Here is a 25,826-nt window from a genome sequence, read left to right on the forward strand (position 1 = left end):
TCAAAAACTGATGTCTTTGAAATCAGCCGAGATTTAAAATTTGCATGATTCATTACTTAGAAGTAATTAATCCCCACAGAGCGGTAAATGCAATTGAATACAACATAAACACAGATATAAGTAAATACGTATATGTCAGCTACAGAAAATAGCAAACTCCAAACATTTAAGCCTCCTTGGTGAACAACTACAGCTGATCATGAAAATTCTAAATGTCGACTGATGTCAAAAAGATTTGATGAACGATCTAGATTGTTAATAGCTTCTCATTTTCTTATTGTAGTTATTAGCTAACATTAACATCTGATTTCTTTAATTTGCTTTCTACAGAGTGTACATAAAAACGAGTTTTGGCAATTAAACTATTGTAAAATTTTGAAGCCCAATCACTGTGCTAATCTCCAAACGTGCATTACATTTCTAATGGAGACAAGCTTTTGTGCTTGCAACTACAAAGCTAACAATATTTTATGCACCTGTGGGCTTTGCACAGTGACAGACATTAAAATTATACAAAGGTCTTCAATGGCAAATGACCAGCTCCTTTTGCACACATGAATTTAAAACTAAAAACTCAAAGGAATGAATTGGATAGAAAAATATTATTACAATGCATTGTTTTATGTTTTTATTCAACTATCAGCCTGTATTATATGTTGTTTCTATCAAAGAATTTTGAATCTCCATGCGACAATAAATTTTCATTGCAGCTATTGTTCCGAATCTTTCCATATTCCCTTTTTTTTGTGTGATAAAAATGAAAAAAGTTAAGCACCTCCAAGCATTCGATTTCTAGGCCTTCTGACAAGATTTTGTCTACTAGGTCCCAGTCTTCACAACCCCAGGCATGTCTAAAGCGCTGCTATCCAATGCCACCAATTCTAAAAGGAGATAATACTCTAGTCTAGAGTAATGATATAAGTCTCTTTTTAGCGCAGAAGATTTATAGATTTTAAATGGAAAAAATTATATTCCACGATTGATCTCGTAAATTCATTATTTTGAGTATCCATGTAGTCTTTTTGCAAAACAACAAAATTAAACATCATACATTTATAGTTTCCCTGTCAAACAGAGCACGGTTTTCCTTTCTGGTGGCTTAAATGCAAAGATTTTATTTTATTTTGATTATTGATAACTTACATTATACATACAAAGTACATACCTACCTCAGTCTGACTTGTACAGTGCTATAGGTCCATACCCATCGTGCTCCTAGCACCTATCGGGATGATCCACAGTATAACCACTGTCCGGACGAATCAAGAGTGCATTAAATGTGGTGTTTTCCCTGAATACAATATGCTAAAAACAACAAAAATCAAACATCAAATGAAATACATTTCAAAGTTTTATCATTATATTACATTGCCTCCATTGTTTAACTATATTTTAGATGGACCTTAGGCGGAATCGAATCTTGAATCGTAAACTTATAAAGCGATGTGTTGGATCACTTCACCTCTCAAGCTTGAGGATAGCTACAGATTTTTTACTGTGTACCATCCCATTCGACCATTTATGAACCAAAAAAATTAAATAAAAGTAGACTCTGAAGATGACCTCCACTAAGAAAATTCGAGCGAGATAATGTTGCACCTAAATTATGGCATGCATTAGCTATAGAACTGTATCATCAAACCAGGTAAGGTAATCAAAAATCCAAGTTGTAAAAATTAGTATAACAGAACAGAATTATCGAGAATTATCGAATAAATAATGTTTTGGAAAATTTAAAATTGCTCGTATTCACATATATTCATAATATATATTATATATTCACATATATACACATATATATATATTCACACATATATACATATATATTCACATATATTCCACATATATACATATATTCATATATACACATATATATATATTCACATATATATACATATATATTCACATATATTCACACATATACATATATATTCACATATATTCACATATATTCATATATTCACATATATTCACACACATATACATATATATATCATATATTCACACATATACATATATATTCACATATATTCACACATATACATATATATTCACATATATTCACACATATACATATATATCTGAATAGTAATCCCTTGAGCACAATCCCTTCGAGCCCCCTTCTTATCGATCTTCCTACGCCCATGTATATAAAAAATTGCTCGCCAAAAATGTTTCTCGTGCATTTCCCCTATCAATTGGGCAATCTTAAAATTCTTTCTAGATTACCTTCAACTCACTAAGTAGCTACATCGTGTTGTAGTGCAGTTACTAAATGATCTGAGCGACAAAAAAGTAGACTTGGGGATAGTCATAAAGATAGACATAAAGATAGACATAAAGGTAGGGCAGAAAAGTAGACATAAAGGTAGACCTAAAGGTAGACACAAAGGAAGAGTACGCATTGCGTACCTATGTTTACACAGGGCATATTTGCCGATACAATACGAAACGATACTAACAGTTAAAGGAGAAAGCAGTCTTTAAATTGAAGATGAGACGACAACAATTAGCGGTAGTCGATGATTTGATTTGTTAACATATTTAATAATATACCAAGTACTCCATCCAACTGATCTTGAAATTTAGACATATACTCCTAGCCATAAATTAATTTCTTTTCAAGTAATGTATGAAGCGCCGAATATGTTTTATCATTTAACTTACTGACAAAGATATTTCGCATTAGTTATTTTATTATATTACAAAATTTCGTCAGTTGATGTAACGTAATTATATCAAATAATAAACTTGACACCAGTTGATTATAACAAATAACCAATTTTTGTTGACACGATTTAATTTGGTTATTTCAAATAACGGAAATAATTTTTAGATAGATAATTGGTTAAAGATGATAGGAACTGTTAGAACAGAGTACAATTGAATGTATGCTTTCCACACCATCATCGAGTTGCTCGGTTAAAATTTGTGTTAACATTGTGTGGACTTAAATACACTAGTCCCCTCTGTGAAAAAAACTTTTCGAGGTTCCCACAGCGGAACTAACATATTTTACACCTCGATTTGTAAAACGCCATTTTGGGGACGTGACTTTTTTCACAATTTTCTACTTATGCCGCCTGTTGATATTTTTTTCAAAGTGTAAGAGTTGTTTTCACATTAAAATTGGTTTATTCAGCTTAGTTGTTAATTTTTTGGTCAGAAATATTAGAAAATGTTGTGGGTCCTGAGTCAGGTCCACACAGTACACCAGGTCCCCACACTGCAGGTCTACAACCTGTGTAGGTCCCTATAATGTATGGTTTACAAATACTCTAGTTCATGCATTTACACATATTTTCAGGCAAAGACTAAAATTCATGCATTTACACATATTTTCAGGCAGAGACTATAATTCATGCACTTTAACAAATTTTCACACAAACACTATAATTCATGCATTTACACATATTTTCAGGCAGAGACTATAATTCATGCATTTACACAAATTTTCAGGCAAAGAATATAATTCATGCATTTACACATATTTTCAGAGAAAGACTATAATTCATGAATTTACACATATTTTCAGGCAAAGACTATAATTTATGCATTTACACATATGTTCAGGCAAAGACTATAATTCATGCATTTTAACAAATTTTCAGGTAAAGACTATACTTCATGTATTTCCACATATTTTCAGGCAAAGACCATAATTCATGCATTTCCACATAATTTCAGGCAAAGACTATAATTCATGCATTTACACGTATTTTTAGGCTAAGACTATAATTCATGCATTTTCATATATTTTCAGGCAAAGACTATAATTCACGCAGTTTTACAAGTTTTCACGAAAAAGCTATCCTTCCCACATTTCACGTAAAAGACAATAGTTCACTTATTTTCAATCTTAAATAATCCAAATTACCCAACTTTCCAGCAAAAAATGATGCCCGACAGCCTTCGTCTGCCCAACATGCTACCCACTTGTTCCTATCTTATCTTACATCCTACACCTATCTTATTCTCCAAATTTAAGCCTTATAACTCCATTTTAAATTGCTACAAAACTATTCTTGATCATATTAACTTAAATGTTTTACGTCATAACCCAATTTCTAACTTACATAAAACCCTAATCCCAATCATCTGAGAGTCAACTTATAAAATCATAATCCAGGCACGTAGCCGGAACGATAATTGGGATGTGCTATATAACGTAAAAAACAATGGATTTCAAAAGAAACTAATACGGTATGTCATGCTTATATACTCCCCATCCCATCCCAATACTCGTACTGATTACGTTCCTGTCACAAACTAATTCCTAATTTTTACAATTTTTCATTTATACCCGGATGTTAAAACTTGTCTTCTCTCTTTCTTCAGCATTTTTCTTGAAATGGATTGATAAAGAAATGATCCTAAAGAAATCATGAAATACACTTAGCATGTGACAAATGACCACGAAACCGCGTATAAATAATGAATTTGAATGTCATTAATTATTAACGCTTTTGAAACATTTTGAATTCTTTAGTAATAAATTTTTTACATTATTGATTCGCGTATCGAAACAAAATGTTGAAACTCTAAAATCTAAAAAGTTGTGGATCTTTTATAACTATTTTTGGTAAGAAAACAAGTCTGACTAAAATTTTTTTCATTACATAACAGTATTCAGTCTTCCATTTTGTCATAAAATTATACTGCGTCTATTTGATCGTTTATCAAACGCAGACTGTGTTGTTAAAAACATAAAATCCATAGTTTATATGATTCAATTTTTCAGTAAGTTCAGTGCTTATTATATATGAACTAGTTTTATACGAAGTTTAGTCATCTGTGTTTATTCAGTAAGTTCAGTGCTTATAATATATGAACTAGCTTTATACGAAGTTTAGTCATCTGTGTTTATTCAGTAAGTTCAGTGCTTATAATATATGAACTAGTTTTATACGAAGTTTAGTCATCTGTTTTTATTCAGTAAGTTCAGTGCTTATAATATATGAGCTAGTTTTATACGAAGTTTAGTCATCTGTGTTTATTCAGTAAGTTCAGTGCTTATAATATATGAACTAGTTTTATACGAAGTTTAGTCATCTGTTTTATTCAGTAAGTTCAGTGCTTATAATATATGAGCTAGTTTTATACGAAGTTTAGTCATCTGTGTTTATTCAGTAAGTTCAGTGCTTATAATATATGAACTAGTTTTATACGAAGTTTAGTCATCTGTTTTTATTCAGTAAGTTCAGTGCTTATAATATATGAACTAGCTTTATACGAAGTTTAGTCATCTGTGTTTATTCAGTAAGTTCAGTGCTTATAATATATGAACTAGCTTTATACGAAGTTTAGTCATCTGTGTTTATTCAGTAAGTTCAGTGCTTATTATATATGAACTAGTTTTATACGAAGTTTAGTCATCTGTGTTTATTCAGTAAGTTCAGTGCTTATAATATATGAACTAGTTTTATACGAAGTTTAGTCATCTGTTTTATTCAGTAAGTTCAGTGCTTATAATATATGAACTAGCTTTATACGAAGTTTAGTCATCTGTGTTTATTCAGTAAGTTCAGTGCTTATAATATATGAACTAGCTTTATACGAAGTTTAGTCATCTGTGTTTATTCAGTAAGTTCAGTGCTTATTATATATGAACTAGTTTTATACGAAGTTTAGTCATCTGTGTTTATTCAGTAAGTTCAGTGCTTATAATATATGAACTAGTTTTATACGAAGTTTAGTCATCTGTGTTTATTCAGTAAGTTCAGTGCTTATAATATATGAACTAGTTTTATACGAAGTTTAGTCATCTGTTTTTATTCAGTAAGTTCAGTGCTTATAATATATGAACTAGCTTTATACGAAGTTTAGTCATCTGTGTTTATTCAGTAAGTTCAGTGCTTATAATATATGAACTAGCTTTATACGAAGTTTAGTCATCTGTGTTTATTCAGTAAGTTCAGTGCTTATTATATATGAACTAGTTTTATACGAAGTTTAGTCATCTGTGTTTATTCAGTAAGTTCAGTGCTTATAATATATGAACTAGTTTTATACGAAGTTTAGTCATCTGTTTTTATTCAGTAAGTTCAGTGCTTATAATATATGAACTAGTTTTATACGAAGTTTAGTCATCTGTTTTTATGAAACTGTCTGGGTGTGTACCATCTTAGATCGATGACATAAGAAAGTAAAAAAAAACTTTCGTTTTCTTCGCTTTTATGAATTTCTGTAAAATTCTCTTTTGTAGTTAATATCAAAGACACAAGATTGAGAAGTTAAAACTCCGCGAAGTGAAAATGAAAGAGTCTGTTGTGCTAGCCATCTACGGCATTGTAAGAAATAAATTAAACGAAGAAATCTATTCACACATCCCTTCTTCATATACTATTCACTGCGCTATTTAAAGAAGGGTATGGTCAGCTCCTTTGAGCTCTCCAACAAAAAAAAACATCGTTTTACTCTACAAATGACTTGCCGCACTTGCACACAAGCTATACTTTTTATTTCTTATTTAAATTACATTGTTTGTAACTTCCCATATTTATTTTGTTTATATTCCTGTAGATATTGTTTTACTCCTTTGCCAAAGTGATTGCTCACGATAATTCAACGCTCAAGACATTCAACGTTCATCGTAATTCGGCGTTTTCGACTGGTTTCGAGTTCGAAGACCAAAAAGTTCGACTGTTTAAACTCGTTGGTTTATTGTGTATCATTGTTCTCACAGGATGTAAGTTAACGTCTGTTCTCTAAAACCTTTCTTCTAACAACTCCCTAACACTCATTGAGGCCCAGACTTTTCTAGCAGCTCACTCACTCACACTCACTGAGGCCCAAACTCTTCTAACAGCTCACTCACTTACACTCACTGAGGCCCAGACTCTCCTAACAGCTCACTCACTCACACTCACTGAGGCCCAAGCTCTTCTAACAGCTCACTCACACTCACTGAGGCCCAGACTCTTCTAACAGCTCACTCACTCACCCACACTGAGGCCCAGACTCTTCTAACGGCTCACTCACTCACACTCATTGAGGCCCAGGCTCTCCTGACAGCTCACTCACTCACACTCATTGAGGCCAAGACTCTTCTAAAAACTCACTTACTAACACTCACTGAAGCCCAAACTCTTTCAGCAGCCAACTTGCACTATCTTTGAGGTCCTGAGTCTTCCAGCAGCTCAATCAAACCAGCACTTACTTATACACCTTTGTTCACAAGTATCGAGATGATATTTGCACATGTAGAGCTTTTGTTGTAAATCAGGTTGCTCAAAAAATTGTATTCCATTCCACACGTAGCTTAATACTATCCACATTTACTCTAGTTCTTAAGATTTTTCGAGCTGTGATTTCCTGTACATATTTAGCAACAGTTGCAATAATAATTTTCTTGAATTCCGTCGATATGCAAAACGTTTTGGTCGGTTTTGTTTGCGTAAAGGTGTCACAATTGGATCAGAAATATAAGAAAAATAAGAAGAGAAAGATAGACTGTTTCATTTGAGCTGTTGATAATATTAAACTGTTATTGAAATCACGCTGGACACAAAACATCGAACACTGTGGAGAATGTTGGTTGAAGATTGACCCAAAATAAATATGACAGTATTTTAAAGCGTTTCATGGAGCAAAACATCTTTGGGAGAATGGCAAATAACCGCATTTACGTTCCATAGGCACCCAAAACCAACCTTCATAGCTGTTCAAAAAGAGTAATTCCCTTTCCTGATAGCTTGATGCGAAATATTTTAGCAAAAATATTGCCATCCTTCATGGAGAAATGAGTTCCTGTGTCGTACCCAGCATTTACAATACTGGCATAACGCATGATGGACTAGCAATTTAAATCCTATTTTTTAATGTCATAAGATCCCTAGATCTGTGTAACTTCTCAGTGAGTTTGTTGCTTTAGACGATAACATGACTTCAAGTTAAAACATTCAGGTAACGTTTCAGTCTCCGTTTAATTTCTATTTGCTTTCTTTTTCAGGCATGGTATGCTGTTGCGTTTGCAGCTTTAGCAAGTCAAGACGAAGGCGAAGATGGATCTTAGTAGAGAGAGTTGGTTTTAAAGATGACGAATTTTTGCTACCGGATGATGACGACGATCAAGGAAGGCAAACAAGCTGTTTGCGTGAGGAACGCAAACGGCTTGCTTTGTAAAACATGCCGGTCGCAAATTAAGGGTGTATTAAACAACAAGACTTTTATACAATTTGAAGCATTGTGATATTTTCAATGCCTTTCATTGTGCTAAGCACGCGGGTGTATTGTGAGCTACATGCATGTACAGGATAACTCAAAAAACTGCTCATCTTTGAAATCAGCCGACATTTAGAATTTGTATGATTCCCCATGGAAGCGAATTGAAATGAATTTTATGCTTGAAGTTTGCAATAAACAGAAGCCGCAATTTGTTATTATTGTTTCCGACTGCGTTTCACATCTTTCGGGATCAATAGCTACGGAATAATGTCAATTGTAAACGTCGGCTGACTTCAAATATGATCAGTATACCTTTATTACGAGCATAAAAACTTTCTGCTCCTGGAAATTTGACAGAACTTCTGCAAAACATGCACAGTAATGCTCAAGAGAGATTAGCATAGTGCTTGGGAATTGAAGTTTCACAATAGGATAAATTCTATCGTTGTTATTTTTTATGATACACTCTGTAGAATAACTTATGTACTACATAATTGTTGATTGCTGTATCTTTGGAAATATCAGGCTTAATATCGTAAATATATTGTTTAAGCTAGCATTGTATGCCTTTCCTCGGGACAGCTGACCTCTCAAATGGAAATAACCAATTTAGATTATAATTTCAGCAATTAAGATTGTTTGATTACAAGAGAATTGCAAGGATACAGGACATTATAAAACTTTAAAGTATAACGAAAATTTTGCAATTAGAATTATGGTTTCCTTTAAACGAGCTTGTAAAAAGACAGTGGACTTTCTAGAAAGTTTAGTCACATCTGTTTCCAATCTCAAGATATTGATGTTTTGTGATGTCCGATTCATAGAGAAAGCAACATGTCGCAGCAAATATATAAATATCCTTTATTTGCCTACCACCTTTTGGATGAAATACCTACGAAGAATTTAATACTGTTAGCTCTTCACAACAACAGGAGCTCTGCCTTCTTAATGTAACATATAAGCAAATATTCTTAAAAATTAAAATTCATTATGCAATGTGACGTATCTTTCTCTACAAATTGGACATCAACAAAACTTCAATATCTTGAGAATGGAAAGAAAGAGTTTTAAGACTGTGAATAATCTATTTTAAAAAGTCCACGGGCATTTTACCAGTTCTTTTCAATGAAATAATTTCAATAGGAAATTTTTCGTTGTACCGGAATCTTGTTCATACATGTGTTCAGTGTTACAAGTGTTCATATGATGGAATCATAATAAACTTTTTGTTAAGACATAGTATTTTCCTCATCTTGTTTAGATTCAACTTTGCTTTTTCCCTAATATTCAATTCATTTTGCACTGTTGTAGAAAGTATTTTGGAGACCGAAAAAATTGGAATTACACATTTTAAAACAAAATAAAGGAGTTGAATATTATAGCTACTTCATTGTACTTCCTAAAAAGGACCTGTGCTAAACGTGCTCTGAGCGTACCTATATTCTTTCAGCTTATGCTTAACTCTTTCCTCATGCTAACACTTATGTAAATGCGTATGTTCTTATGCTTTGTTGATTCTATTTGTTTAGTATTCTGTTTTTGCTTGAGCTTTGATTGTTCCACTTGTGTGAATCAAGCTTTAAGCCCCGAGATTAAAGCTTGGTTCGCAAAAGTTAACAAAAAAATCAATGAAGCCTCAATAGACATCAACAATAAAACTCTATGCAGCAAAAATTACGATTTCTTTGTCTTTAGAAACTTCTACAGAAAACGAAAAAGTCCTTTCGTTATTGTTTATTTTTTCCTTCTGACTTCGGAGAAATACATCGCCAACTGAATCAGTGAATATTTTAATTGTGTTTACAGTAAGCAGATTTTGATAAGCTTGCTACTGAATTCATGGTGACTTTTATGCAAACACCATATTCCAGTACGAATAAGTGACTTGCTTTGTTTACGTTATGCTAGCAGACATATTTGTTGAGTGCGTGTAGACAATACGAGGAACAAAGCATTGCGAGCCTCTCTTGGGATCAATCTGTCTGTCAGCAAAATGTAAACAAGGTAAGTCATCAATAAAATTTACTTTTCTTAACCAAGCTGAAAATGATTGAAAGTTTTAAAAGGTAGAGCATCGATTGAAAGTTCGATGAATGAGGACCGAAGCTAAAGAAGGTTTGTATATTAGTAGCATGAAGCTATGAAAATTAGTAAAGAGACTGGTGAAAGTAGTTTTGGCATAAGCGAGAGTAGAGAATGCACCATAAGAAAGCATTTTTTCAAAGTCGAGAAAGAGAATTTTGCCATTATTTACTCGTTCAGTTCTGAAACGAATGATCGGATATGCTGTTGGTTGAGAAAATTAAGAAAAAAAAGCACATGGTCCATAAGTAAAGTTGTTAAGAAAGTTGTGAAAAAAGGAGCACATCTATTTAACCTGGATTTCTTGTGGAAAGAAAAGGAAATCTTTGTAAAAAGGTAAAAAAAGACTCCAATGGAAACATCGTTGATTTGTTGAGAATAGCGACCATTACATGTAAAAAATGAGTTTTTAACTAAAAGAGACATGTTGTATCTTTTAGTTCAAAACTCAGACAAGAGTTTAATGAATTGACTTCAAAGCATTAAAATTCCACAGAGAAAAATGTATTTTTAAGAAGCATTTTTTATGCCATGAAAACACGCACACACACAGCAAGTATACAGTTATACAGCTCAGTGTCAACAGAAAAGTAAAATTATTGCAAAAATGCTTCTTAAAAAGATATTTTATTGATTTGATTGTGTAAAATTCAAGAACATAATTCATATAAATACGCAATGTCCTATTTTGGTGTTGTAGCTTTGAGGCAAATAAAACGAAGAAAAAACGAAAATGAAAACATTTCACACCACGGGTAAGCTTTATATTTATCGCTATCAAAGGGCAAAATAAATGAGACACTCGAAAAATTTTGTATCTTAAATTGAAAATAATCAACGTAAAAATACATAAATTATGGAAGTTAAATTGCACTTATCTTACTGAAAATATTCAAATAACCTCCTTTGTATATTTTAGCATTTTCTGTCTGGTAATAGTTTATTGAATTATCCTCGATTCTTGCCAATAAACGACACTATATTTAGAAAAGACTGTGGTTGAACGTGGTCAGAACAGAAAATTTCAACAAGATCCAGCAACAAACGTGAGAAATTGTTGTAGGCTCTGAAAGACAGATTCTTCTAGAAGAATCCGCATTCAAAGTACAGACGGTTTGATAATAAATTTAATGATAAAATAACCTTAAAGTCAGCAGATGACTTAAGAAATTTGTTTACTCTGTGCCCAATACAGTTATTGCTGTGTTTAAATCAACGGAAAGTCATACACAATATTAAAGTGATTTTAACTTATTCTAAATTATATAAATCTCATGTAAATACATAATGTATACGCATCTATTGTGCTTTGTTGAGGGACTGTGGGTTAAATATCAATTAAATACATACATTCTTATTAAAAGGATTCACACTATTTTTACCCCAATTGCAACTTGTTCTACATTTTAGAAAAGTAAAATTGACAATATAATAAATTTATACGTTATTTTACCGCGTTTTTCACACAATAAATTTTCATTGCTAAGCGTGTTGCTATGTTTGAAATTCCCCAAACTCATTAACTTTTATCATTTTCTCTTGTTCGTCTACCAACATGTCTTTCATAGGGCTTTAAAAGACAAACCTTAAGTTTTCAAAAAGTTTACAAATTTCATTGAAAACAGCCATATCATAGCTGGTATTAATCGCGAAATTTTGTTTCGAGAGTTAGGGTGGGACAATAACAATTTTCAGCAACATTCCATAAATTCTTTCACTTATCTATTTTCAGACCGACTTATTGAAATTTGGGATCGATAAAAGATGTTCTAGAGCATAAATGACAGCAATCAAAGCGAACATAAACAGTAAAGCAAACAGCGAATACGAAAAAGACTGTACATTAAAGATACTCACGTTTATGTATGAATGTATGTACGAGTAGAATTGCCCACACTCTACAATTAAATTTTTTTCCTAATAAAATTATTCAGTTTCGTTTGTCTACTTCTTGTTGTTCAGAAAAGAGCCATTTGGGGAATACATCTAGTTAAATAACTATGTCGGCTTTCTTAGCTTTCCAAAAATAGATATCAACGGATATCGATTCAAAGGAACCCATTTACCCATCAAATGCACATACTGTGTTGTCATAGCTATGTTATCATACAATTATCTAATTTGTTCAAATAACAATACATAATGCATACCTCTTATACTAATGCAAAAGTCAAAACAGGCTTTGCCAAGTTTTAGCATTCAGCACAGTATTTAGAAATACCGTATCAACAGATAAAGACTTTCTTATTTGTCTTGAGGAATAGTAGAGATATGAATGTTGACAAATACTTTTTACTTTTCGAATCGGGAGACTTGGCAAAGTTAAAAATTTGAAAAAATTGGCTTAGCATACAAATTGATGTTTAAATGTTGTATGAATAAAAAGCAAACGATTCGATCATTTAAATAATAACTTAATGGAAACGACTCGAAATATTAACACTTTCGTTCAATAATAGACAAAACTATACTAATTCACAAAATTTTGTCCGTAAATTCTAAGAGTAAATTGTATATAAATCATTTTGAAGATTTTTCACAAGATTTTTTTGATACAATATGAAACAAATTCGTCGAGTTGAGTGTTTGAAATATTTTCATTCTCATTTTCTAAAAAAATCGTTTTCCGTAAAGCCAACATGCAAAATAATTGAAGATGAAAGACAACTGTCAGTAAAGAAAACTTCCTCGACATTTAAAAATTGATTCTGTGTGAACGTGTTCTGCAATGTCATGTTGTTGATCTTAAAAAAATTAAATAAAACATTCCATAAATAATTAGAAACGAATTCATCAAATTCACCGATAATTAACTAGAATATACTTTATGAAATTGTCCAAAAATAAATTAACTAATTCGTGCTTTACAAGATAGCTTGCTGGCTCAAAATGACAACAACATTCACATTCAAAAGCAAAAGTGATGATTGTAAAAAAGCAAAGTCTTTTTCATTTACTTGTGTTAAAATAGTTTAATCATGATGTGTGAGTACAGACATGGATCGAAAGGAGTATGGATGGTTATCTCAAAAGTTTCTGAATGGTAATAGAGGTGGATCAGTACGGTTTCTTAATGTGAATGGACATAGATCAAGACATTGGCTAAATACGATGAAGATATGAATGTTGAGATCGAAATTATCATTTAAATAACTATAATATTTGTTTGAATAATACACAATGCATGCCATCAGTTATTTATGTAGACGTCATACACAGCCTTTACCAAAGTACTTTCAGCATTCGCAGTGGTTAGAGGTATCGTGTCAATCGAAGTAGACTTTCTTATATGTTGTGACGAATAAACATATGAATGTTATTTGGGATATTGTGGTACTTCGTACTTATGTTAAAGTCTATTGAGACAAACAAACTGAAAACTTCTACATTATCAAATGTTCTTGATGAAATAAAAAATGACGTATAATGGTTAAAGGAAATGAAGGTAAACTTAAAGCATTCCCTCATAAAAAGTATATATTTTTTATTTTTTAATCTGGAGAGTTGGTAAAGTTGAAAATTAGGGGAAACATTGGCTTGGCATACAAACTGATGCTCATATTTTATGAGAATAAAAAGGCAAACAATTCGATTATTTAAATAATAACATAAGGGGGAATGACTCGATATTTCAACATATTTGGTCAATTATATACAAAAACTTTACTAATTTACAAATTTTGTCTGTAAATCTAGAATAATAGATTGTATATAAATCATTTTGAAGATTTCAACGATATATTTATGGGTACAATTAAATACAGAGTGTATATGCTTAAAATATTTTCACTTTCATTTTTTCAAAAATTTTTTCCAAAACCAATTTAATTGAAGATGAACTTTAACTAACGAAAACTTTCTTGATATTTAAAAATGAATTCTGTGTGAATGTGCTCAGCGATGTGATGCTGTTTATGTTAAAACGAAGAGAAACATTTGATGAATAATTAGAACACGTCAAATTGAATAATTATCAGCTAGAATATATTAAATGCAAATATCTCAAATAAATTAACTAACTTGTGATTTAAAAGAGACATTTTCTGATGGCTTGAAATGGCATTGACACAACATGAAAAGAGTTATGTCAGTGAACAAGCGAAGTTTTTTATTTACTTGTTTTTTAAAGTTTTTCTAAGTCATTATGTTCGAGTTTGATCTTTAGAGTTTCCTAATGGATATAGAAGTAGACAATTATAGTTTCTGAAGACGTGGGTGTTAAGCCGGATTTCCACTTGCGCGAATTTTTTCGCACGAAGCGATAATTTTCGAATTTAAGCATACGCAGACGTTCAACACGTCACATATACACAGCGATGAAATTCGTATAAACTCTTCGCCACGACAAAAATTTGAGTTCGACTGCTTTCTACTTTTTCGCTGCGAAAAAATTCACTAGCCAATCAGATTTCAGTGTTTCTGATTTGTGATGTTTGTTAACCATATTCATTTTTCAAAATGGCGGACGTTGAGGAGTTATTTCCTCGTGAAAGACTTTCCATACCATCCAACGACTCTACTCTATAAAAAACCGACTATTTTGACTAAGGAATTTCTTACAAGAAATACAAAACAAACGATGCTCATGGAAATATATTCCTGGTCGTAAATACTAAGCTCTTTTACGAGCAAACGAAATTCTTCGTTTGAGTGGCGGTTTAATTTATAAACGAGTCAAACGACGAATAAAAAACCGTCTTTGTACTTTCTTGGGCGTTCTACTGTCGTTGCAGCAATAACAATCATAAACATGTTATTTCAAAGCAGTAGCAGTGATATAGCTAGTGTTTGATTCGGCCATTTTGTATCAACATGTTTTGTATTTCGCAGCTTAATTATTACTAGTGGAAATCATACTCTCATTCGCAGGAAAGTTTTCGCTTGAAAAATTATCGCTTCGCGCGAAAAAATTCGCAAGTGGAAATCAGACTTTAGGACTGATGGTTCGAGAACGTTTCCCGCGTAAAAAAATTTCGTTTTTCACCAACCACCACTCTAGTATACCTTAACAATATTTATTTTCCGTGAATTAAAATAGAAATACGGACAGTATGGATGAAAATACATCCTCAGCAAAATGCTTCCTCTATGAAGTGAGATTTGAAACCTCGGCGACGTCTCTAGAACGTTGATTCGGGGGCGGGAGAGTGTTTTTTTGCTTATTTAGTCCGAAAGATTTATTTTGAAAGTGAACTGTTTTCAAAAGATATCGGTCGGGTACAACTGAATACAAACACTCTCACATAACTTTCCAGAGACTTGGAACTATTTCGAAAAACAGCTAGCAAAAAATTTTTATTATGCTTTTTCTCTGCAAAAACAAAAACATCAGAGCTTATTCTCAATTGAATTTAAAGTGATTGCTTTTCCCTTTATTATTATTGTTAAGTGTGTCGATTTTCAAATATTCTGTTAATAGATGAGCTATGGTTTAATGAAAAGTATATTAAAGTTATATTGCCCAGTTAGTAATCTATGAGTATATATTCAAACGATATTCTTGTATAGTCCATTTCTATCATACAGAGCCTTATAGTTGCAAACTTTGATCATTTTATTTTTCGGTGTTTATATATTTATTGCTAATGATGTTGTTGGTAGTACTTCGAAATCCTTCTCTAGGTATTTTAGGAGCGAATGGTAAAACGCTTCAGATTCCTTTTCAAAAGTTGGCATAAAAATTCACAACATATTAGATTTTGATTCTTGTCGAAATGTTCAGAATGAATAGTGTTGATTTTTGATAGGATGTCAATCGTTTTGTGTTTTACTAAAATTGGCAGTCGTGATTTTTTTTGATATATAACCCTTTCACGTACGAGATTGCTAAACCTAATTTAAAATCTTAAAGCATCTCAACAACTTGCATCTGTTGGATTACATTGATATTTTTCTTGGCGAAAATCAGTCTGTTTAGTTCAATCAAGCAATGAAGATCTTTACGTTTAGCTATCTGGATTAAATTGCTTCATTAGTCAGTGTCCAATTTTCCAATGCTTGTTGAATTTGACTTTTTAAATCTTAGATGAAAACTTTGCTAATGCAACGTCATGCAAACAAAATGCTTTTACAAGGATATCTATATTCCCAGCTTCTATAGCCTACTGTCCTCAAAAAATATTTTAAGAAGTTTTAAAATTATATTGTGGTGAGAGTAGTACATGTGAATTGAATTTGTCATTTTTATAATTTATTCATCGCGTCCATTTCTACTGCAGGTGGTAGAATAATTGTTTATCCATCTTTGTAAGGCTGATAAGAAGTTTCTTTCATAGGTAAATTGTATTGCTCATCATCACCCATTTCCACCATAAAATTAATTCATTTTATCTGTAAAAGTACCCACAATCACTACATTGTTATTCGTTTGAATTGACAATGTCTACACAAAGCTACCTCAACTTTGTTAGCAACGTAAAGAACTTTTTTATCAATAGAAGTATGAACTAAAAGACACTCGATCTAGTAAACTAGAATTTTGTGGACTGTTTTCAATGAAGAGATGTCAAGACGTTTGTCGTTTTTCGAAATACAGATGCACTTTGTGACCATTCCGGCATTGCTATTCGCCATGCGGCATGCGAGAACCATTAAGAAATATTTAAAATTCTTTCACGCCGTTCGTAAATTGTTCAATACCTCGAAGAACAGCGTGTTTTTTTAAAACAGACGTTTGAAACAAATCAACTTTCATTAATTCGGTTTTTCTAATAAGTCCATCTCTTTGGTGTGAGTTTTGCCATATATTTTGTTTATTAAATTGCAGTGACAACAATAGTTGAGCAAATTAACATTAAAATAAAGCTAAGCAATTTGAATCACGACTCTTTCATGTGCTCCCAACGTGCGTCTTCTGTTCGTTCATCCATTTACCGCAGCGCTAACATGTGCTCTACACATGATTGAAAATGTAAATAAAAAATATGTTCACGAAGGGCGATACCATGAATGTCCATTCGATTACGATTCCTTCACGTATAATTTTCACAAAATATCGTGCTATTGAATGCTCAAACGTTTACTTGTTGCATACTACCTTTGAATATGTATTTTATTAGCTATAGCTTATCTATTCACAAATACAACATTTATCATTGAAACTCGACACAGTGAATAATAAAGGGGGAAGCGATTACTTAATTTTCATTTAAGAACATCTGTTAATTGTAGTCTTCTTGAGAAATGGCATCACTTGCTGAGAAATATAGCATCATGCCCGTTTTTTACTGAAAAATAGCATCACAGTTTTCCAAAGCAATAAGCATGTTTCTCCATGGCTGACATAAAGTCTTGTTGTTCAATGTGAAATAAACATGAATCCAAGGGATTAATCATTGCTAATGCCAAGTATTGTCAGACTTTTTTTGTTTAAGATTATATACCATAGAAGAGAAAATCTCAAGAACAAAATTGAGCAGGTTGGAAGCTATCTCAGACATTACAAATGACCCAACCTTCCCATATCAATAATAAAATTACATTTAGAATTTGGTTCATCATAGTAAATAGTTTAAATTTCTCAAGGCAGTGGTGACAACAGCCATGTAATTTGAAATAGTAGTAGTTGAGAATTGAGATATCTTTCTTTCTTAATTGTAAGATAAATAACACTTGTTAACTAAATCCCATATGTGCATGTACAGCTAAGTTTTCTTGACTGATATATACGAAAGACGGCAAGTTCAAACAATGTAAGTTAAGTATGATAGTATCAACAAGAGCAGCAAAGCCAGCGTACGCAAGATTACGTGCTGACTTCTGGCTGTCTTGCTATGTAAATTTCAAAACATCATCACAAATCATTTCTTTAAAAAGTCTATTGTTAGGATAGGAAGCGAATACAATAAAATTCACATGGCAGAATTATAGACAAAGCAGGCTGGCTACTATTATATATAAAATTATCTTTGTTAGAGAATTCTCCACTTACTACTGGTAGTGCTTACTCCTGCATCCTTGGTAAGCATTATCGCATTACTGTCCTCCACAGTGTAAACATCATTAAAAGATCCACAAAGTCCACTTCCTTCCTCGGAATAACATTTTTAAACATAGCAAACATAGACCATACTAATATTTGCCATCTGTTTATACTTTTACGAGAAATTTCCCATCATAAGCAAGAATATTGCAGATTGCAAAACATTGCAACTGCAAGAGTCATGGAGTGGGCCAGTGGCAAGAATTTTTATTGTTGATTTCAACATTTGATTTATTGCACTCCATTAAAAACTGCGAGTGAGTCAGGCCTCCCCGCTTATAAATCAAGCCGTTTCTTTGTGATTGGTCAAAGTGCCTTTTGGACCATTAAGAAGCGTATGTGAATCAGTCCATCCTACTTATTAGTCAAGCCACCCTACCAGTAGCGTGGTGGTACAATTGACTGCGGGGGCCAAAGCAAATTTCTCGACCCTTCACCTTTGAACTAACGAAATTTGCAGTACATGCCGCAGTATTATTGAGTCTCGATACACTCAACCGATGACTGCGCTACTACTAGAAAATTAAAATAGGTACGCGAATAGCGTAAATGACTAATATGTAATTAACAACATGAGAAATCACTAGAGAAGTCCGAAGGTCATTTTTTTGTAATGATAACCAAAATATTATAGATAATTTATCAACAATAATGATAATTTTGTCTCCAAATACCACAAAGTAAAAGTCCGTCTTATTAGTTTATTAGCTCGCGCTCTATGGACGACTGACTTAAATAACTGAAACAAGTCGGACATCTGTTTGAGAGACAGGCTTTAGCCAATGACTCAATAGACCTGCTAACTAGGCTAGCCACTATAACAAGAGTAGCGACGTTCTCAAGAAATCTCAAAAATTTTAACAAAAAATTAATTTTTTTCCTTCAATAGAGAATCTTCACAACAGAATTTTATACAATTATATTTCTATTTTTAATGCTACGGGAAGTGTTGAATTGTAGATGATTGATGTTCAGTATTAATACTAACCTTTAGTATACCTGTATGATATTTTGAGATGTTTATTTCAACTATTGCCAGTAAAGTTTTACGAATTTCCTTAATTTTATATTTTCGAATATTTTCCGTAACGCATCATCGTCATGTAGTCGTGTCAATTCGTGTATTGCCGACCTAGCATCTGGACATCTGGACATTTTTTAATATAACATTGTGGTTAGCCTGTGAGAAGGCTACCCACGAATAATATTATTAAGCTTGGATTAATAATAAGATGCAATGCCAGTAACGATTCCTGTCTGTGGGAGAAAGCCAAGAAAATTGATTGAAATAGACAAAACAATATACATTTTTAGGCCTTGTTGCGCCCCCTAAGAAGACATTAAATTTGGCCGTGGATGTTGTCTACAGTCATTGTGACAATTGACAAGTCAGGTGTTGTGGCCACATAAGAAACATCAAGAATGCTCCTCAATTACTTTATTCCTTAATTGACTGTAAAACGACGACCCTTACAAGGTTTCATTTTAATCAATCTTCCTTTTTCTCTACAGTTAACTTCATTACCTGTATATTATAACTGTGGAAATAACTGTTCTGCTTCAATTCATTTTGCTAGCCCAAATTTAAAACTTCGTGACTCATATTCATTTCTGCGCCCCCAGAAATTAACAGCTGGGGGGGGGGGCTCGGCCCCCCTGCCACCAGGCCACTGCACCCTACTTATAAGTCAAGCTGTGTCTTTGTGATTGGTCGAAGTGCTTTTAGAACTCTATAAAAATTGTAGTTGAGTCAGGCTTCTACGTATATGGGCCAAGCTTTGTCTTTCTGATCGACTGAACTGCCTTTTGAACCCATTAAGAAGCGTAATTGTGTCGAGTTACCTCACTTGTGAGTTAGCTACTAGACTCGGGAATAATTACGATGCTGTTGAAATTTTATCACCTTTTACTGAAAATATAAGAAATCAAAAAAAACTTAAACTTCACACAATCACAGAACACTCTGCTAAGGTGGATCAAGTCTCCGACGACATTAAAAATCATAATTTAACAATATTATGAAAAATTATTGTTTCTTTGAAAGTGACTCACGTGACACTCTATAACGTTTCTATTAGGAAATTATTAGGAAATTTACTGCCATCTATGAAGGAGACAATTTACGTAGATATCTCTTTACACGGGTGCTTGGTTATTTTGCTATTCTAGTTGGCGCTGAGCTTATGAGTCTCGTGCTGATAAGCTCAATATTTACGTCAGTGCTTACCCATTTCATCAGCATTGGCTTACCAACAATCGACATATTTGTACCCTATCTAAGTGGATAAGTACGTTCGATTCAATCAAGCGTACCTATCCTCTTATCTTGGGTGTTAATATTTACACAACAGTCACCTCTATTTTGGAGGAAGGCTGGAGAGTTCAGAGAGGCTCTTCAAATTGCATGACGTAATTCTTTCTTCAATATATCTGTCTGAAATCATGATCTTGTATCTAATCCCTTTCATTAGAAAGATCCTTATGAAAGACGCCTAGTTTCTTGGAAATACTCCGATGAAGTATTATTGGTTTGCATTCATAGTCACGTGTTTGATTTATATGTTTTTCGTTTTCTCTCTTTCCATTTTTGGGCTCTCTGATGCCAGTTACTGTCATACAAGGAAGTTTGTTATTAAAAAGTAATCTGCATTACTCGCATATTGATATAACACGTTTTCCAAGTAATCCGATTGAGCTTTTCGTTTCGTCTCTCGTGACTGGGGCGATTTTTATTTGATATTTTCTTATTTCATATTTTTTTTGATTTGATATTGTTGAAATAGCTCAATTCAAGCAAAAGTTTATTGTGGATTTGCGTTCATGCAGGCAGTGTCTGTATAAGTGCTGACACAATGGACAGTGAAATTTCATATTACTCAAAAGAGGTTTGAAAGACAGAGAGGTGTGCTTAATACCATTAACAGGTTCCAATTATCTTACCAACCTATCACTTAATGTTCTTTTCATTTGTCTTTAAGAGTGTTAGTTGATCAATTTTGAATTTAACGTGTCCAACAATAGTGAGCATTAACTTAGCTATTGCCGTTCAAAGAAAAAATTTCTCCCCTTTAGATTGATCTTGTTGTAACTGTGACTATTATCATAAAGACTTGATGGACTGCTTGAATAGTTGCAAAGTTGGAAAGGGGGAACAATATGATGTCGTTTTTTGCAGCCCTATGATAAACTTGTCACAAGAGTTATGGCGGATATGGAAGAGTTGTGTTCAAAAACGAGTATTGTCGTAGCCTTCGTTTTTAAATCAAAGACTACGAGAATACTAGAGTTTTTGAACATAACATTTCAAGCATTGACACTTAAGTTAATCATTCAAACCTTCATTTGGCAATTACAAGCTACGAAGAAAACGGCCAAGCTATCCCTTCAACAAGGTCCTGGTATATTGCTTTTTTACTTGGGGTTGAATTGACGATTCTTGTGCATCCAGTTCTATATTCCCGTCAGCGTCAACTTCTTTGGTCAACATTGGTTTAGTAGCAATCAAGCGTTTACATCCACTTAGCTTGGGTTGCTAATATCAACACAACAGCCGCTTTCATTTTGGCCGCACTTTCTGTGAACCATAATGCATTTTGCCAAGCTTCCATGTTCATATTGAAGAAAAGAGGACATAGCTGCATTTTGTCAGGATTTTAGATCTATTGAACAAAAGATGACAGAGCATTAATTTCGTTGTGTCATCTTTTGTTCATTGTATCTGGAATCCTATCTGGTATCCTAATCTGGTATCCTAATCTGGTATCCTATCCCTTTTTTAAAAAAGATCCCTATCAATAAAGCCAAATTTCAACGAAACCCTTCAATGAAGTAACGTAGGTTTGCATTCACGTTTTTACTTTAATTATTTTTTAAACGTTTCAACTTGAAAGCAGAAGTTCATAGAAGTTCCAATAAAAGATACATCTAAAAGCATGTTCACTGAAATTCAATTTGCCAATTGCATCAATGTGGAGTAAGTGGCGAGAAGAACGTTGTATAAAATGTCGCAGAAAATGTTGTCTACAAATGTCGAGTCATTTAAGACAACATGTTCTGACGAACCGTTAAAATTCTCTAACGTTTCAAGCAGTTCATAAAAGTTCCAATAAGAGACGCAGCTGAAAACTTTTTCACTAAAATTCAATTTTCCAACTAAAGTTTTGTCCTTCAAATGGTAACGAATCTCGATAACATTTTTTTTTGTATTTAAAATTCATACCCAACTAATAAAAAAAAACAAGTCATAACTCAACAAATTACAATTTTGATATAATGTAAAACAAAGATAGATTATTATTTCCGACGAAAACACTAGCTGTGAAAAAGTTGTTTTCTTGGAAAGAGTTATTGTACACAGAGCTGACAATTAAATTATATCGTAAATTTCTGTCATTACCGAAGATTACAGAAAAATTGGGATCAGATATCTTTTCAATGTCAAAATATTTCAAGTGTTTAATGTCACGACATATTAAAATGTCTGATGGCATGAGCGTTCCCATAGAACGCTACCTGCTACATTTATTTATGATCTTACTTGTATCTTAGCGTCCTCGCTTAGCTACAGTTGAAAGTTGTGAGTCATTTGTAACGCTGTTGAATTTGAGAAGAAAAATCGTAGATTTCCGGTTTGTCTTGGAAAGAGAATCTTTATAGAAGTTGCTAAGCAAGATAAAGAAGCCTTTAACGGTAACAGAGAATTGCTGGGTTTCGTTGTTTATGTACATTTGAATAAAATGTTTTTATTTGAAATGTCTCAAAGCCTTTCTATCAACAAATTTATTGTGAAAAGTATTGCACTGTAAACATTCCAAATTTTATTATTTTGACTCCATAGCCCTCAAAATAACTTTTTACAAAACGCAACGCATACACTGGATTCTACTTCATCATTGGTCAATTCACAAAGAAGTCACGTGAGATAGGCGTTGGAACTCAGAGCATTCAGTTCGTGTTGTATTTCAAAGTGTTGGATTATAGGAAAATTTTTCTGTCAGAAATTACAGAAATTACAGAGAGTTCTGACATAGTTCTCGTAGAAGAGGAAGACGAATCTTCGGCGAATGTGAACAAGGAACTACTATCTGGTATCACGCTACTAAATGCGAATATGATTGCTGTTTGCGAATCGCTCAAGAAATTTCAACATGTCTACCGGCTGACAGGAATGATTTTACTAGCCAAGATATTAGATACCGATAAATATTTAGACAAAAGTGAAGGTAAACAATTACAATAATCTTTTGCCGTCATTGTTAGCTTACCTTAAAGATAAAGTTAGAACGCTTAAAGCAGGCATATTAGCCTGCTATGTTTTAAAATGGTTGGTTTAAACCTCTGATGCAGGAATACTAGAGACATTGACTGGTCAGAAAATTGAATTTTCTGCAATTCCTTTGCAGACAACACCTATGCAAAATGTAAAATTTACTAATATGAGCAAATACGAGCAAATAAATTTTTTGTTGTTCTTTCAAACGTCTTGAACAGCTGTTCACGAACACATTGCTTTAAAATCTCAGGTGACTTCTTTGTGAAATGGCCAATGATGAAGTAGAATTTAAAAACTAAACAAGGCTTACCTGAACGGTGAAGTTTTATTTGAATTCTACGAGTCTTTCGTCAGGAACAAAGAAGTCACATTCCCACCCATTTTCCTATTAAAGTGACTCTGAAAATCGCCACCGCTAAGGTTGTCGAAACGCTGGGCAAAATCAACACGAACATTACTTCTCAAGATTGCACAAACCTACACGATCTATTCTCTACAAAGATGTAAGTATCACAATGTAAAATTGTAGAAGTAATAGATCAATCTTTGTGTTCCTGACTATTAATGAAACCATCTCTGTTTTTCTTTCACAGGTAAGAAACACTTTAATCAAAAGTTGCTTATCCGACTATTTTTTTTTTGTTTGTCTAGTTGAAGTAACCTTTGGATTTATTCACTATTCATTCATTATGTGTGCCGTTCAACTATCGCTACATTAGGGAATTTATTGCTTAAAGAACTGATTGCAAAGGTAGGCTAGAAAAGGGTTTTGAAAAATCCAATGTGTGCAGTAGAATGATGATGTTGAACCAAGCTTTGCCATTTATGGTTCAAACAAAGAATTGGTGTTTAATATGTCGCAGTTCTAATTGTTGTTCTGTACGTATTTTCATAACAATTCTTTTTATTTTTACAGGCTGTGAAGAAAATGATCCACACAGATTTTTCCTCTTTTTTCAATGAGAGTTTGTTCTATTGCTATTCTAGTTGGCACGGGGCTGACGAGTTTTGTGCAGTTAATTTCTATATTTACGTCAGTGTCTGCTCATTTGGTTAGCATTGGCTTACTTACAATTAAGATATTAGCACCCAACCCAAGTGGATGTTTACACTCAATTCAATCGAGTGTACCTTTCCTCTTAGATTGGGTGCTAATATCGGCATAATGTCACATCCATTTTGGTGGCATATGAAGTGAAGAAACACAGTTGGTGCAAACAAGCTAGTGCATTTATTGTTTAAAAAACTGATAGCAAAGGTAGGCTATAAAATGATTTTAAAACATTTTTCGTTTGCCGTTGAATGATGATCTGAAACCGAGTTTTGCCATTTATTCATTGCCTCAAACAAAGAATTGGTGTTTAATATGTCGCAGTTCTTATCGTTTTACTGTACGTATCTTCAAAAAAATTGTCTTTATTTTTACAGGCTCTAAAGAAAATGATCCACACAGATTTTTCCTCTATATTACATTTCAAGCATTGACACTTAAGTTAATCATTTAAACCTTCCTTTGGCAATTACAAGCTACGAAGAAAACGGCCAAGCTATCCTTTCAACAGGGTCCTGGTATATTGCCTTTTTACTTGGTGTTGAATTGACGATTCTTGTGCATCCAGTTCTATATTCAAGTCAGCGTCAACTTCTTTGGTCAACATTGGCTTAGTAATAATTGAGCGTTTACATCCACTTTGCTTGGATTGCTAATATTGGCACAACAGCCGCTTTCATTTTGACGGCACTTTCTGTGAACCATAATGCATTTTGTCAAGCTTCCATGTTCATATTGAAGAAAAGAGGACATAGCTGCATTTTCTTGGGATTTTAGATCTATTGAACAAAAGATGACAGAGCATTAATTTAGTTATGTCATCTTTTGTTCATTGTATCTGGAATCCTATCTGGTATCCTAATCTGGTATCCTAATCTGGTGTCCTCATTTGGTATCCTAATCTGGTATCCTGATCTGCTATCCTAATCTGGTATCCTATCCCTTTTTTAAAATAGATCCCCATCAAAAAAGCCAAATTTCAACGAAACCCTTCAATGAGGTAACGTAGGTTTGCATGCACGTTTTTACTTTAAGTGCTTTTCAGACGTTTCAATTTGAAAGCAGAAGTTCATAGAAGTTCCAATAAAAGACACATCTAAATGCATGTTCACTGAAATTTATTTTGCCAACCAAAATTATGCCCTTCAAACGGAAATTGAACGTGTCTAACAATCGTGAAGATTAACTTAGCTATTGCCGTTTTAAGCAACGATTTCTCCTATTTTAGATTCATCTGGTTGTAATTGTGATTATCGTCATTAGAATTGTTCAAA

General features: G+C 33.0%; 3 long non-coding RNA genes across 5 annotated transcripts; 2 read left to right on the plus strand and 1 right to left on the minus strand.

The window, feature by feature from the left end:
• Positions 1-300: 300 nt before the first annotated feature.
• LOC124448462 lies at positions 301-18,451 on the minus strand. 2 transcript variants are annotated; one of them, XR_006949069.1, is made up of 4 exons: positions 18,179-18,451; positions 4,304-4,373; positions 1,170-1,305; positions 301-881 (listed from the first exon to the last, which is right to left on the minus strand). It is a non-coding gene; the product is annotated as an uncharacterized LOC124448462 (long non-coding RNA). The 2 variants fall into 2 exon arrangements; XR_006949068.1 differs by lacking the exons at positions 301-881; positions 1,170-1,305; positions 4,304-4,373 and adding an exon at positions 11,059-11,225.
• Positions 4,473-8,723, plus strand: LOC124448461. Its single transcript, XR_006949067.1, has 4 exons — positions 4,473-4,582; positions 6,206-6,290; positions 6,523-6,688; positions 7,952-8,723. It is a non-coding gene; the product is annotated as an uncharacterized LOC124448461 (long non-coding RNA).
• A 4,350-nt stretch (positions 18,452-22,801) lies between the features above and the next one.
• On the plus strand, positions 22,802-24,951 carry LOC124448923. 2 transcript variants are annotated; one of them, XR_006949326.1, is made up of 4 exons: positions 22,802-22,918; positions 23,067-23,451; positions 24,153-24,252; positions 24,930-24,951. It is a non-coding gene; the product is annotated as an uncharacterized LOC124448923 (long non-coding RNA). The 2 variants fall into 2 exon arrangements; XR_006949325.1 differs by lacking the exon at positions 24,930-24,951 and having other exon boundaries at positions 24,153-24,266.
• Positions 24,952-25,826: the final 875 nt, after the last annotated feature.

Source organism: Xenia sp. Carnegie-2017, unplaced genomic scaffold (genome assembly GCF_021976095.1).
Source record: "Xenia sp. Carnegie-2017 unplaced genomic scaffold, XeniaSp_v1 HiC_scaffold_23, whole genome shotgun sequence".
Taxonomy (NCBI): Eukaryota; Metazoa; Cnidaria; class Anthozoa; order Malacalcyonacea; family Xeniidae; genus Xenia; species Xenia sp. Carnegie-2017.